Source organism: Micropterus dolomieu, linkage group LG08 (assembly GCF_021292245.1).
Source record: "Micropterus dolomieu isolate WLL.071019.BEF.003 ecotype Adirondacks linkage group LG08, ASM2129224v1, whole genome shotgun sequence".
In the NCBI taxonomy this organism is placed as follows: Eukaryota; Metazoa; Chordata; class Actinopteri; order Centrarchiformes; family Centrarchidae; genus Micropterus; species Micropterus dolomieu.
Window position 1 is genome coordinate 30,382,186 of NC_060157.1, and position 12,802 is coordinate 30,394,987.

Genomic DNA, 12,802 nt, shown 5'->3' on the forward strand with positions numbered 1-12,802 from the left:
GTTTCTATTTTACTAGCAAAAGTTATAGTGGGATACATTATTTCAGACTGTATTTTCAACTTGCCATAAAATATGTACCCCCTTTATAATGCACAGATGATGGCCTACTATAAAGTATTTTATTTTGTGTATACTTCACACTGGGACTAATAACAGGGGTGAATATGGAGATGTTTCTATTTTACTAGCAAAAGTTATAGTGGGATACATTATTTCAGACTGTATTTTCAACTTGCCATAAAATATGTACCCCCTTTATAATGCACAGATGATGGCCTACTATAAAGTATTTTATTTTGTGTATACTTCACACTGGGACTAATAACAGGGGTGAATATGGAGATGTTTCTATTTTACTAGCAAAAGTTATAGTGGGATACATTATTTCAGACTGTATTTTCAACTTGCCATAAAATATGTACCCCCTTTATAATGCACAGATGATGGCCTACTATAAAGTATTTTATTTTGTGTATACTTCACACTGGGACTAATAACAGGGGTGAATATGGAGATGTTTCTATTTTACTAGCAAAAGTTATAGTGGGATACATTATTTCAGACTGTATTTTCAACTTGCCATAAAATATGTACCCCCTTTATAATGCACAGATGATGGCCTACTATAAAGTATTTTATTTTGTGTATACTTCACACTGGGACTAATAACAGGGGTGAATATGGAGATGTTTCTATTTTACTAGCAAAAGTTATAGTGGGATACATTATTTCAGACTGTATTTTCAACTTGCCATAAAATATGTACCCCCTTTATAATGCACAGATGATGGCCTACTATAAAGTATTTTATTTTGTGTATATTTCACATCATGACAACTAACAGGGATGAATATGGAGATGTTTGTTGTTTCCTAGCAAAAGTTATAGTGGGATACAAAATTGACATCCAGAGAATGTCTAGTACACTAGAGCTTATACTGTTCATTAAGCCTTACAAAGAAGTGTTGCACCAAAGAATGTACTGTAACTTGAGCTAAAGTTAACAGGAACGTTGTTTTTTTATGAATAATGTAATTTAATAAAACTACAAGTTACTGGAAAGATCCTGTTACTGAAACAAATAACTGTAAGTTATTGAAACATAGTAAAACATTACATCATATACTAAACAAGACTTTTTTAAAGCTTGAACGTTTCCTTTGTCTCATTTGTCCCAGATTGAATGTGCCCCTCTGACTAAACAGCTGGCCCCAGTCTGGCCCCCTCAGTAAAATTGGTCTAGAACCTCCACTGTGGTATGGGATCATAGCGACAGCTTAGCGTGCTCGAGATGATGTTGCTTGGTGTGGTTTCAGGTGCAGAATTAGAGCGAAGAAGAGGAGATGGGTTGTGTGGGTATTTATAGAAATGTCGGGGGTGACGTGATTGATGTGTGGTCCCGCTCCTGAAACTCTGCTAATTAGCGCCACTAAAAATCATATTGGAATTTTAGCAGTGTAGGACTTACAGCCATAAAATAACTGAAATAAGCTCCTTTTGGATTCTGGATGGTGTTATGAGGAGTTCTCCAAGTGGGCTTCTTGAAAGATTTCCAAGGATCCACAGCAGAATAAAAGTTGAAATAATAAATTTGTCTGTCGTCCTATATAGCTATTCACAGTACTGAAATACAGTCCCAATTATAAATCAATCATAGAAATGGTGTAGCAGCTACACTTTATTATAAAGGGGATTTAGGACTGAGATAAAGTAGAAGTGGTCAAAAAATTTTATCCACTAAAGTGGAGTGCTGATTTTATCTGATTTGTTGTTCAGCTACACCACTTTTCTTTTCAAAAACTTTTCTTCCAATTTCTTAACAAAGTCCACAATCAGTTTTGTCAGACTGTGGTTTCTGACAGTATTTCTTAGATTGTGAAAACAGCACATTGTACTAAAGGCCACCAGATCTTCATTAGGTATCAGCATCGGTCTCAGGGTTGTAGTGAGAAAATGCTCAATCATGGTGTTGATATTTGATGATACTGGTGCAGGTTTTGGTCCACTACATGCTCCATTTAACAGAAAGCCTCAAACACAGTATCACACACACTGGGTAGTCGAAGCCTATCCAAGTTTATGGCATAATATGTAGAGTAGTGATTCTTATTATATAGCATGGTACGTGTTCCTCTTCCTCCTCCCCAGTCATGTGATCTTGTTGTTGTAACTGTAACATAAGATTTATGATGGAGCGAAGCATGAGACACTGACACAATGCAGCACATCAGTTTTACTGGCCATTAAGGGGCATAGAAAGGGCTGTAGTGAAAGAGAAAAGAAAAGCAGATAAAAAGTCACAAGAGAGGTACTTGGAGCTTTTGAAGGATGTTGTCAGGATGCATGGTTGGGTGAGCAGGTTGGAGGACCCAAAAGCAGGACACAAGGCTGACAGGTTCCATTCAAAGATTTAATCAACAAAAAGCGAGCACACTTACAGAGTGGATGAGTTCAGGGTATTCAAAATAAAATAAACAATCCCAATGAACAAATAATCAAACTGGTAATCCAAGAACTGGCTGGAGAAAAACAGGCAGACAGAGGACATAACAGAACAGAGCATTACAAGCTACAATGACCAGACAAAGGCTAAACAGAAACACCAGGTATATATACACAGGGACTAACGAGCAGGGCAGGAACAACACAGGTGACAGGGATCAAGGTTAACGAGGCAGGCAGAGAGACAGCAGGGAAAACAGAGAGATGGGAACAGACGGAACACTTGACAGGCAGACATGGGGCAAAATTAATAACCAACACAGACAGAACACATCTTACAAAATACCAGACAATAATCTAACTTCAGACAATAACAGAAACCCATTTAAACAGACAAACACTGACCAACTATAACATAGGGATCATAAAAGACAAAACCTAAACGAGAACACAGAACTAGAAGATGGCACAGAGTACAGAGCAGACTAACCAAAATGATGCAGAGAAAGAACTAGAAGCAAATACTACGACATGAACTAAGGCACAGGACTAGGAACAAAGACATGAAACAAAAACCCAGACTCCCCAACAAGACACACAGACAGGATCATGACAGATGTACAACAATGTAGACACTGTTGTTATCTGGCCTGTGGGTGGGGGCAGTTATGGCAGTTATTGGTATGAATGCTGATGGATGCTTTTGCTTTTTTTCATAAATTATGTGTGAGGAAAAGCCTCTCAAATAGTATTTGGACCATTATTTTATACTTTATTTAACACTTTAAAGATATTTATTTTCTAAATGCATCAGATCACGTTTGTTGATCAATATTTGCATAATTCTTTGGTGTTCTGTAACTATAATTAGGTTGTTGTCCTTAATGTGAGACTCAGACTTTGTTTTTTGTCCACCCACCCATATAGAAGTATACATTTGGGATGAAATGCCATTTCCCAGGAGCCTATGGTGCAGCAGTTAAACAAGTAGACACTAAACAATGCAAGACATACAGTATGCGGCATAAAACATAATAAACTGAATAAATCATAATGTAATAGTGCAAGAGAGACTGAGTGCAAAAACAATATAGACTGTCGGACAGGACACTAAGACAAATGCACTGTAATTGACAATAGTTCAAAACGAATTCATTATCTGAATTAGATACTTAGTCATATGCGTGGAATCATAAAACAATTCTAGTGATTCAGTAAGGACTGCCAAATATGCTTCAATGAATGTTTCTTTCACACACTGTATGTGACGGGGTCTTAATGGTTTGCCTCAAGGAACCTAGTGTTTATGTGGTATGAGGTGGTTTATGCATTTTAACATGGCAAGATGGCACTCGGCTGCACTGCTCACCACTAAAGAGAGGAAAATACCATCAGCAAAAACAAACAGAGTGGTTCTGCTGTAATCTGGCAAAATTATCCCTCTCACTAAATTTTTCATTTGTTGACATTAGATGTCACTTGTAGCTGACTCTGCATAGCTCTCAGAATCAACATGGACATTACAGCTGAGGATGGAGAGTGAGATTAGTGAAAACGGAGGGACATATGACCAGCAAAGGCAAAGAAGAAAGAGGAATGAAAAAAAGATGGGATGGGTTGATAAGCAAGGATGCCTCGGCTGCCGTTGCCATGACAACAGAAATTTGACTTAAGATCCAGACATTGTGTATTTAAGCCTTTTCTGTTTTAATTATACCAGTTTGAACATGCAAAACCTCAGGACATGACTTTGAAGTGGGAATTAATCTTGTGGATTATACTAGTCAGAGTTGGTAAAGTTTGCAATCAGTTTTTGGTGTTCAGTCTTCTGCAATGCTATTGATGTAGCATTGAAGTTTGTTATTGTGTCAACACCAGCAAGGACTTTAGGTGCATTGAGTCACAAGGCTGTAAACAGGGCATACGAGGTGAACAGCGGACTAGCCTGACAAAACAACACAGCTCTACTTCTATATTGTAAACATGCCATCCTTGGACAGTCAGCTGGCTAACCACGAACCAAAGGATGTCTACTTTGGTGAGTCAGGAAGAAATCAGCCATATTGCATACAGGTATTTACTTACTTTTCTTAAGAGATGTGGAGCTGTGTAAAAATGCACATGTACATTTTCACAATAACTATGTATCTACTTTCCTGCATTGATTAAATAATAGAGTGCATCTGGAAAGTATAATTCAATTTTTCCTCATATTGTTATGTTACAGAATTATTCCAAAATGGATGAAATTCATTATTTTCCTCAAAATTCTTCCAACAATACCCCAAAATGATAATGTGAAAGAAGTTTGTTTAAAATCTTTGCAAATGTATTAAAAATCAGATCACCTTTAGCACCAATTATAGCCTCAAGTCTTTTTGAGTATGATGCTTAAAGTTTGGCTCACCTATTTTTAGGCAGTTTCTCCCATTTTTCTTTGGAGGACCTCTCAAGCTTCTTCAGGCTGGATGGGGAGTGTCGATGCGCAGCCATTTTCAGATCAGATCTCTCTGGCTGGGCCACTCATGGACATTCACAGAGTTGTCCTGTAGCCACTTTTTTGTTATCTTGGCTGTGTGCTGTGAGATGGAGACTCGACTCGCACTGTGACTTCAGACTCGACTTGAGACTCGGACTTGAGGTGCGGGACTCGTGAACAATGTTTATTTTTAGGAAACGTCTGATGAGGGTGCTGTTATACCCTCCCTGCGTTACCTATAACCTGCCTATGTAACGCGTAGTATCAGCTTCGCGCGGCCGCACGTGAGAGAGGACAACAAACAGCAGCAGCTGCTCCGCCATTCATCATAAACTTTGGCTTTAAAACTTCATACAACAAGACCCAAACAAAGACGCGCTAGTAACCGGAGGTTAGTAAACATGGTTAGCTCAGCATTGGCCATCTGATGTTAGATTGCTTCTTGGTTTGGCTACAACCTACTTGAGGTTTACTCCGACTGGTGTTCTTATGAAAAGATGAATGAGCGTTTGTTTACCCAATGTTTTATCATTTTAACCGGAGAAAGCAACTGCTTAAAATGTGATGTACACTGCTCTTTGTTAATAGAGGAGATGGGGGGATAACAGATTCTGGATACAGGTAGATTGAGTGATTGAAGTGATTAATGGAGAAATTACCACAGAGTTGTTAATATCAGATCTGGCGCCTACTCGCACCGTTGTTAATCAGCACCACTAATGAAACTGCAGGTTGTTTTGGTGTTGTTTTTGCAGATCTGTTGAGATGTTTGACATGCTGCCCTCTACATCTTTTTCATTATTCACTTGCTGCTGCATCAGAAAAAAGGCTGTTTTTGTGACATGATGACTAATGGTTTATGTCTTGTTTTTGTGTGCACATCTGTCCTGTCAGCGTACCACACCTAGCCTGAAATCACTGATATGTTTGTGAATGAGACTAGCCCCTTTGCTTACATGTGAAGTATGTGTCCTGCTTTCCTGATGTTCTGTGTTCTGGGTAGTGGAACTGAGGAGCTCGTGGCTTGTGTGTGTTTCGGAACCAGTGCTGAAGCTTCAACTAGCCAAGATCTAATGAGAGCTAATGGTGTCTGTCTATGTTTGTCTCCATCCTTCACTTACGCGCTCGCCTGCTTCCCCTCTGTCTCTCTATCTTTCTCTGTAGTGTTTTTTTGTCTACAGGGCCAAATCTGCTAAACATGTGTTTGTTGAATTGGATATTTACATTTTGAGTCTTTTCCTTGTATCTTCTACAGTTTTTCATTTTAACTTTCCCTTTTGGAAAAGGGTGAATCTTTAATTGTAACATCGTCCTGTATTGAATTATCAAAATATTACATATTAGGGAATAAGTATATTAGGGAAGTAAACACGACCCTTTATTGTGACATTAAATTAATAATAAAGGTAGTAAAATGCAATATAGTGTTAGACAAATACAGACACCCTTAGTTAGTTATAGTTAGTTGGACAATATTAATCTAATCTGCACTGCCAAACATTTCACTCCACTTCCTGTAGTTAAGTACCCAGGCACCTTTGTGTTAAGATAAGATGTTCATTTATTGAGGAATTCAAGTTGGCACTGCAGCACAGAAGAATGTATAAAGAACAAAACACAATAAAAGTAGAAACTGTCAACATTCTACATAGTACGTGTACGCTCTATATACAATCAAATACAATTACATTAACAATTATGTACAATGAAATACAGTTAGGCTTATTCAGTAAAAGAAAATAAAAATAAAAAGTATTGAAAAAACAGGGGTCCCTGGTAGCTCAAATTGTAAACGGGGTGAACCATATGAGCCAGGAGCTTTGTTGCATATCAAAACCCTTTCTCCGCTTGATTCCTGTCTGTATGTACACTGTCTACTAGAGCCCAACTGATATGGGTTTTTGGTGGCCGATACCGATATTAAAGGGAAAAAGAGCTGATTTATGAGCCAAATTGAATTATAAGGGGAATATATCTGTTCTTCCATTTCTCCTCTGTTGAACAAAAGTTAAACTGTAATGTTACATAGGCGTCGGAAGCAAAAAAAAAATGTGGGTGCGTCCTCCTATAGGATTTTTATATAAATATAGCCTATACATACAGTATATATCAAGAGAAATGGATTTGATGTTTTTTAACACTATTTTATAGAAATCCTCATTGCTTATTGCTTATATGCTATTTTAAAGGTGCTAAGTTCAATGTTTTGCTCTAAACTGCATTTCACTGTATTTTGTATACAATGACAATAAAGTCTCTCTCATGATTCATCTTTGAATCAGATTTGGAACTGGTATCACAGCTAGCTTCTCTCATTGACACTGGTTGATTAATGTTAACATTACTGTAGCTAGCTAGCCTAGCAAAAATGTCTGATAAGTCTGTTATAAGTGTAACTGTAATCCAATGCTGCAACAAAGACTACATGATTTCTTTAAAAGCATCAGGTGAACAAATGATGAACCTTCACTTAAAAGTGTGGCTTTTTTAGTGACAGTATGTGAGCACACAGACACACTGAAAAACATTCATTTAAAGTGCATTTTTATACTGGACTAACCCGTTTTGGTCAGTTTGCCTTAAAGCAAGTAACGAACCCTCTAGAAAAAAGTAAATGCACATGACACTTTTACTTAAATAGTATTTTTACTTCAAACCAGAGGTTTGCATGTCATGTGACCACATGACATCACATCAGCTTGCTCCTTGCTCGCCAGCGTTTTGCTGTCCTCCATTACCTCACTTTCGAAAGTGAACAACGTGGAAACACAGCCAGGAAATGTCATTTTAGACAAGCAGTCAAAATTGTACTTTAACAGGGATAATTGTTTTTTATTCACAATTATGGTTAGTGGCAGGTTGGACAACTAGGCTACTTTACAGATAACTAACATTAAAGTTAGCTTATGCAAATGCAAAGTTAATTTTATTTTGAATATTATTTCTTAATAATTGAAAATAATTGATTTAATAGCAGTCTGTAGTGATTACTATGGATAGTGTAACTGACCCAACAAAAACTACAATATGAAATCTCACCTTTTCCTTTAAAACAAACATAACTGTGTCTATAAATTAAATGCGAATTCACAAAAATCTGAATTCCTTAAACACAATCTTGAACACAGACATTATGGATGCCACAATGTGCATGCAAACTTTTACTTGTACAAGATTTGGAGGGACTTTTGTGTCACTTGTCCAGTTTCGAACTCAGAAGAAGTCATAAGGATTGTTCAGTAAATGACTTAAAGCCTGGAATACTATTTTTGTTAAGTCATATTTCTGACTGTATCCAGATTTATAGTGTTGGTACTGAGCTCTCAGAGAATTTACATACAGAAAACATCTACATGTGAATACCAGGAAATAAAAGCTGAAATTCTGAAATCTTGTCTCATACTCATCTTTTGATCTTAAACCCAAATGTCTTCAGTGAACAACAAAAACAAAGGAATTTGCCTTACCGTTCCAATACTTTTGGAGGGGACTGTATCTGAGTGAGGTAAAATACAGCTTTTATGGACTGCAGAAAATATTCATGGATATAGAACTCAAGAACATAACATGCAGAGTGTGCATTCTGAGTATCTCTAGATATGGATGTATCAAAGAAAGACATTTGGATACGGGAAAATGGAAGGGGCCATTGTTGGTGTAAATAAGAGAGAAACAGACTTTTATTAAAAACTGGCCTTTCTGATTTTCTGTGTGAACAGTAGTGTCTGTGGTATAAATATTGTGGCACTTATATCAACAATGAAAATGTGAATGTCAAATTTCGCAATGGCAGTAATAGTAATGGTAATGTGTGTCTTAAACTTTCTTATGCACTGACTTATTTTTGTGTTGATTTGTAAAACGCATACCGGCTAGCCTAACTGTCAGCAAAATTCATTTTGGACTTCTTTTTTTTTGTATATTTATTAAATTATTTTATTCTTTATTTACAGGAGCTCAACTAAATTAAGCATTTACTGACAAAAGGTATTTGGTTTTATTATAAGTGAAAATTATTTTAAAATAATGCAAATGTATCTTGTATTTATGGTAAAAAAAAAATGTATTATATTGACCAACATAAGTAGAGTAGAGTTGTAACTAAAGAAAATAGATTGATTATGGTATAATTAAAAAATATAGTTTGTACTGAAGAAGAAATTTAGTTGGTTAAAGTTAATAAAATTGCTTGTAACAAATTATAGCATTTTTATTAGTTTAGTCCAAAGGAAAAAGTAAATATACTTGGATGTTATAGTAAAAAGTAGGTTTTTCCAAAATAAAAATGTAACTTGTACCAAAGTTAAAGAAAAAGATTCATAGTCTCTATATTAAACAATATTTTTACTTTGTGTGCATGTATTTTTTTTCTTGTGTAGAAGTAATATTTTGATTGATATTAAATTAAAGTTTCAACCAAATCAAAAATATAATTTTAGACTAAATTAATTATAATTAAATATAAATAAATAATATAATATATAATATAATTAAAGACTAAATTTTAGAATAAATTTAGCTGTAACAAGTCACAGTAATTTTATTTAGGTTGGTTCAAAGTATAATTTTTTTCAGTGCACACCTGAGCAGCATGTATGCTAAAATGCTTTGTTTACCTCACTGTGGCAGTGCAGCAGGAGCTAGCAGTGAAAACAAGGAATGGAGAGTAACTTATATGGACTCTAAATGAGCTGAATGAAATGGATTTGAAGAAGCAGCAGCATGAAAGTGACTTATGAATAATGTGTTTGGTTTTATCAATATTAGTTGCTTTAAAATATGTGTGACCAAAATGTCACTGTGACGCACTGCTTCGACATGAAAATAGAACCTTTAGGGTCAGGCTATATGACTTATATATGATGTTGATGGTGAATTTAAGTGTTAACCAGGTATGTTGTTTTTACAGTATGCGAAGAAGGTGCAAAGAGTGGGTTTTTGGCATGTTCGGAGTGAAAGAAAAGCATGGAAGACCTGTTCTGAGGCTGGTCAAGAAGAGGTCCTGCCATCATCTGATTCCATTAGTGGTGAAGCGTGTGCGCCCTGGGACATTAATCCTTAGTGATGAGTGGAGGGCATATAGGGGTGCTCTCACCAATTTGGGCTACAGGCATTTCACCTTGAATCATTCAAGGTGGTTTGTTGATCCTGTTAGTGGAGCTCGCACTCTAAAATGCCAAGCTTTTGAAAGAGCATCTTGCAGTCATAGAATGGACCTACTGGCTTAGAAATAAGCATAAGAAATGAACACTTGGTCGTTTATTGAAGGACATTCGACTGTACCTGATTTGTAGGGTATAGATTGGAGAAAATAAATTGTGTGTTAGCTTCAGAGATCAAATTAATAAGAGAGACCTTAATCTATTTCATGTAAGGCAAGTATCATTAAGAAAAAGATGATGGATTGATGGATCTTTACTAGATATTTACAACAACTAAGCAGTTAGTGTGGATGTGCTATGTACTGCCATGTGTTTATGTTGCCATGTGTTTATGCTGCCATGTGTTTGTGCAATTGATTTGTTTAGTTCTTGATTAGTTTTTTCGAGTCTTGCAGCTTTAAATAGCTCATTGTCCGCATCAGTAGCATTTTGATTTTAAAAGTTGGCTCCTTACATCAAAAGAAGATACCAAGCTGTTTGTGAAACCTTTTCTCAGCATTTTTTGTAAAACCTTTAACAGCATTTGTGAGCTGTTTTAAGGCACTTAAAGTTCATGTACATGCACCAAATTCCTTATTTGCTCTTCCCAGGCATTGCATTTCACCGCCTTATACTGTTTTAAGAATAAAGAAAATATTATCAAAGTAATTTTGTTTTCCATTGTACATTGTGTGTGTAAGTTTGAACTTGATGTTCATATTCATGTAATTTCAGGACTTTGCCATCATTAATAACTCATTGTTCATTAGTGTTTCAAAAGAAAAAAATCAGCACTTTAGTTTAGGGGACACAAACACGAAGTCATGAGAAGCCAATGCTTAGTTATTGATGATGTATTTGGATGTCAACAGAATCCATGTGTTGTGATCGGCCACTTTTGGGGTCTGCCAATTTACCTGCAGGCTACTATGAAGAAGACATGAACATGCTTATTAACTTAGATCATGATTAATGAAACACATTATATCTCACTTTAATTGATTAACTCTTTGAGGTGTGGATTCTTGTATATTCCCGTAATAATTCGAACAGTCTTACATGCATGAAATCATTGTTTTTAATGATTGGTGTACAATAACTTTAACTGTACCCACGATGGATAGTTAAGACTAGTTCTTTTTTCACTAACAAAGAAAACATCATGATCATGCTTAATAAATCATAATTCGTGATCATGTACTCATCTTAGTTAATGTTTTAATTAATGTGTTGTTCATCCATGAAGTCAAGAATGAAAGACTAGTGAACTCCTGCTAGTTCCTGACGATTCATGAGATATTAATGTATAAATAATGCATAATCCATGCATGAATCCATGATAATTCATGTACCCTTACTGTAGAGTGTTACCATTTCCTGCTAGATTGTGCATCTTTTTCAGCCATTTGTAATGCAGAGAGAGTGAGAGAAACTAAACTTGGATTTTACCTCACACATAATCTGCCATAATGGCTACTTTTGATGTAGCATATTCACATCTAGTTTATCCCTTTACCAGCACATTTAATTATATCCAAAGCAAGCTACGAGGTCCGTGCGTGAAGTATAATTTATCCCCAGTTGTTCACATTGGATGATAATTATTGTGCTAATACTTGTGCTAATTCAAATGTAGATTGACCCAGAGCCGACACTGCCTAAACGATGTTAGCACTGTGCCTGTGTTATTGTCGCATTGACTGAAGACGTGCAATGCAATTTAGCAAAGCGTCAGCTTGTTCCATTATCTAACTTGTACAAAGAAAATTGAACAAGAAAGTCTAAAATCGGGAACAGAAACAGCTTGGACCCTACGAGAAATGATTTCTCAACCACCATCAGGCTCTAAAACATACCATCTATAATAAAGTGACCTAGAGAAAACGCTGCTGTTGAATGAATGAATATCTACAATGAGGACTTGCAACTTTGAAATTTCACACAAATGTTTTACTTTTGACAGAGGAGCGAGAGAAATTTGTTTGGCTAGGAAGCCATGATCGATACTTGTTCAGCTCACGTTCATTAACATGTCCCCTAAGTTACAGACATGCGGCTCGCAGATATATTTACCATTACTTCATTTAGGCAGAATAAGTTAAACGCTATAGTTTAAACACTCATTAACGTTGACGCTCTTCCACTGATAAACATGGCATTAGCTAGCTTTGTGGCTAATCTAATTTAGCTATGGGCATAGCTGCTGTAAGCGATGTTAGAGAATATTTAGAAGTGATGAAGTAGGGAGAAATGATAGGACTGTTAACTAGAACTGCCACACTGTTTAAGAAATAAATCTACAGTCAAGTTTGTCAGCAGCGTAGACTCCACCACTTAACTACTGGAACATTAAACATACTTTTATGACCCCGGAGGAAACCGGGATAGGGCATTGAAAAATGGGAGTCTCAAGGGAAAATCAGGAGGGTTGGCAAGTATGGTCATAAATGTTGTCAGACTCATTTAGGCTAAGAGGAGATGTGATGAGGGCTATTTTTATTATTTAAATTATGTAATTCATGTGACACATAACCAATTCACTGTGAACTCGGTTGGTTTTGTATGCTGTGCTCGACTCTGGTCAGCTACTTGCTTTGTTTTGTGGTGGATTTGTGGCGTTGTTTTCAACAGGGGGGCTGCAGAGGGCCTTCTGGTGGGCAAACTATGTAACACTCAGGACATGATTGAAGGATCTGTCTGTTTCTTTTTTACTTATCACTAAACTTATCACAGTTAGAAA

General features: G+C 36.3%; 1 protein-coding gene across 4 annotated transcripts in view; it reads left to right on the forward strand.

Annotated features, from left to right (window-relative positions):
* LOC123974763 (vitamin D3 receptor A) overlaps positions 1-12,802 on the forward strand; it is a 150,508-nt gene that overhangs the window by 61,732 nt on the left and 75,974 nt on the right. The gene's annotated exons all lie outside the window — the stretch shown is intronic.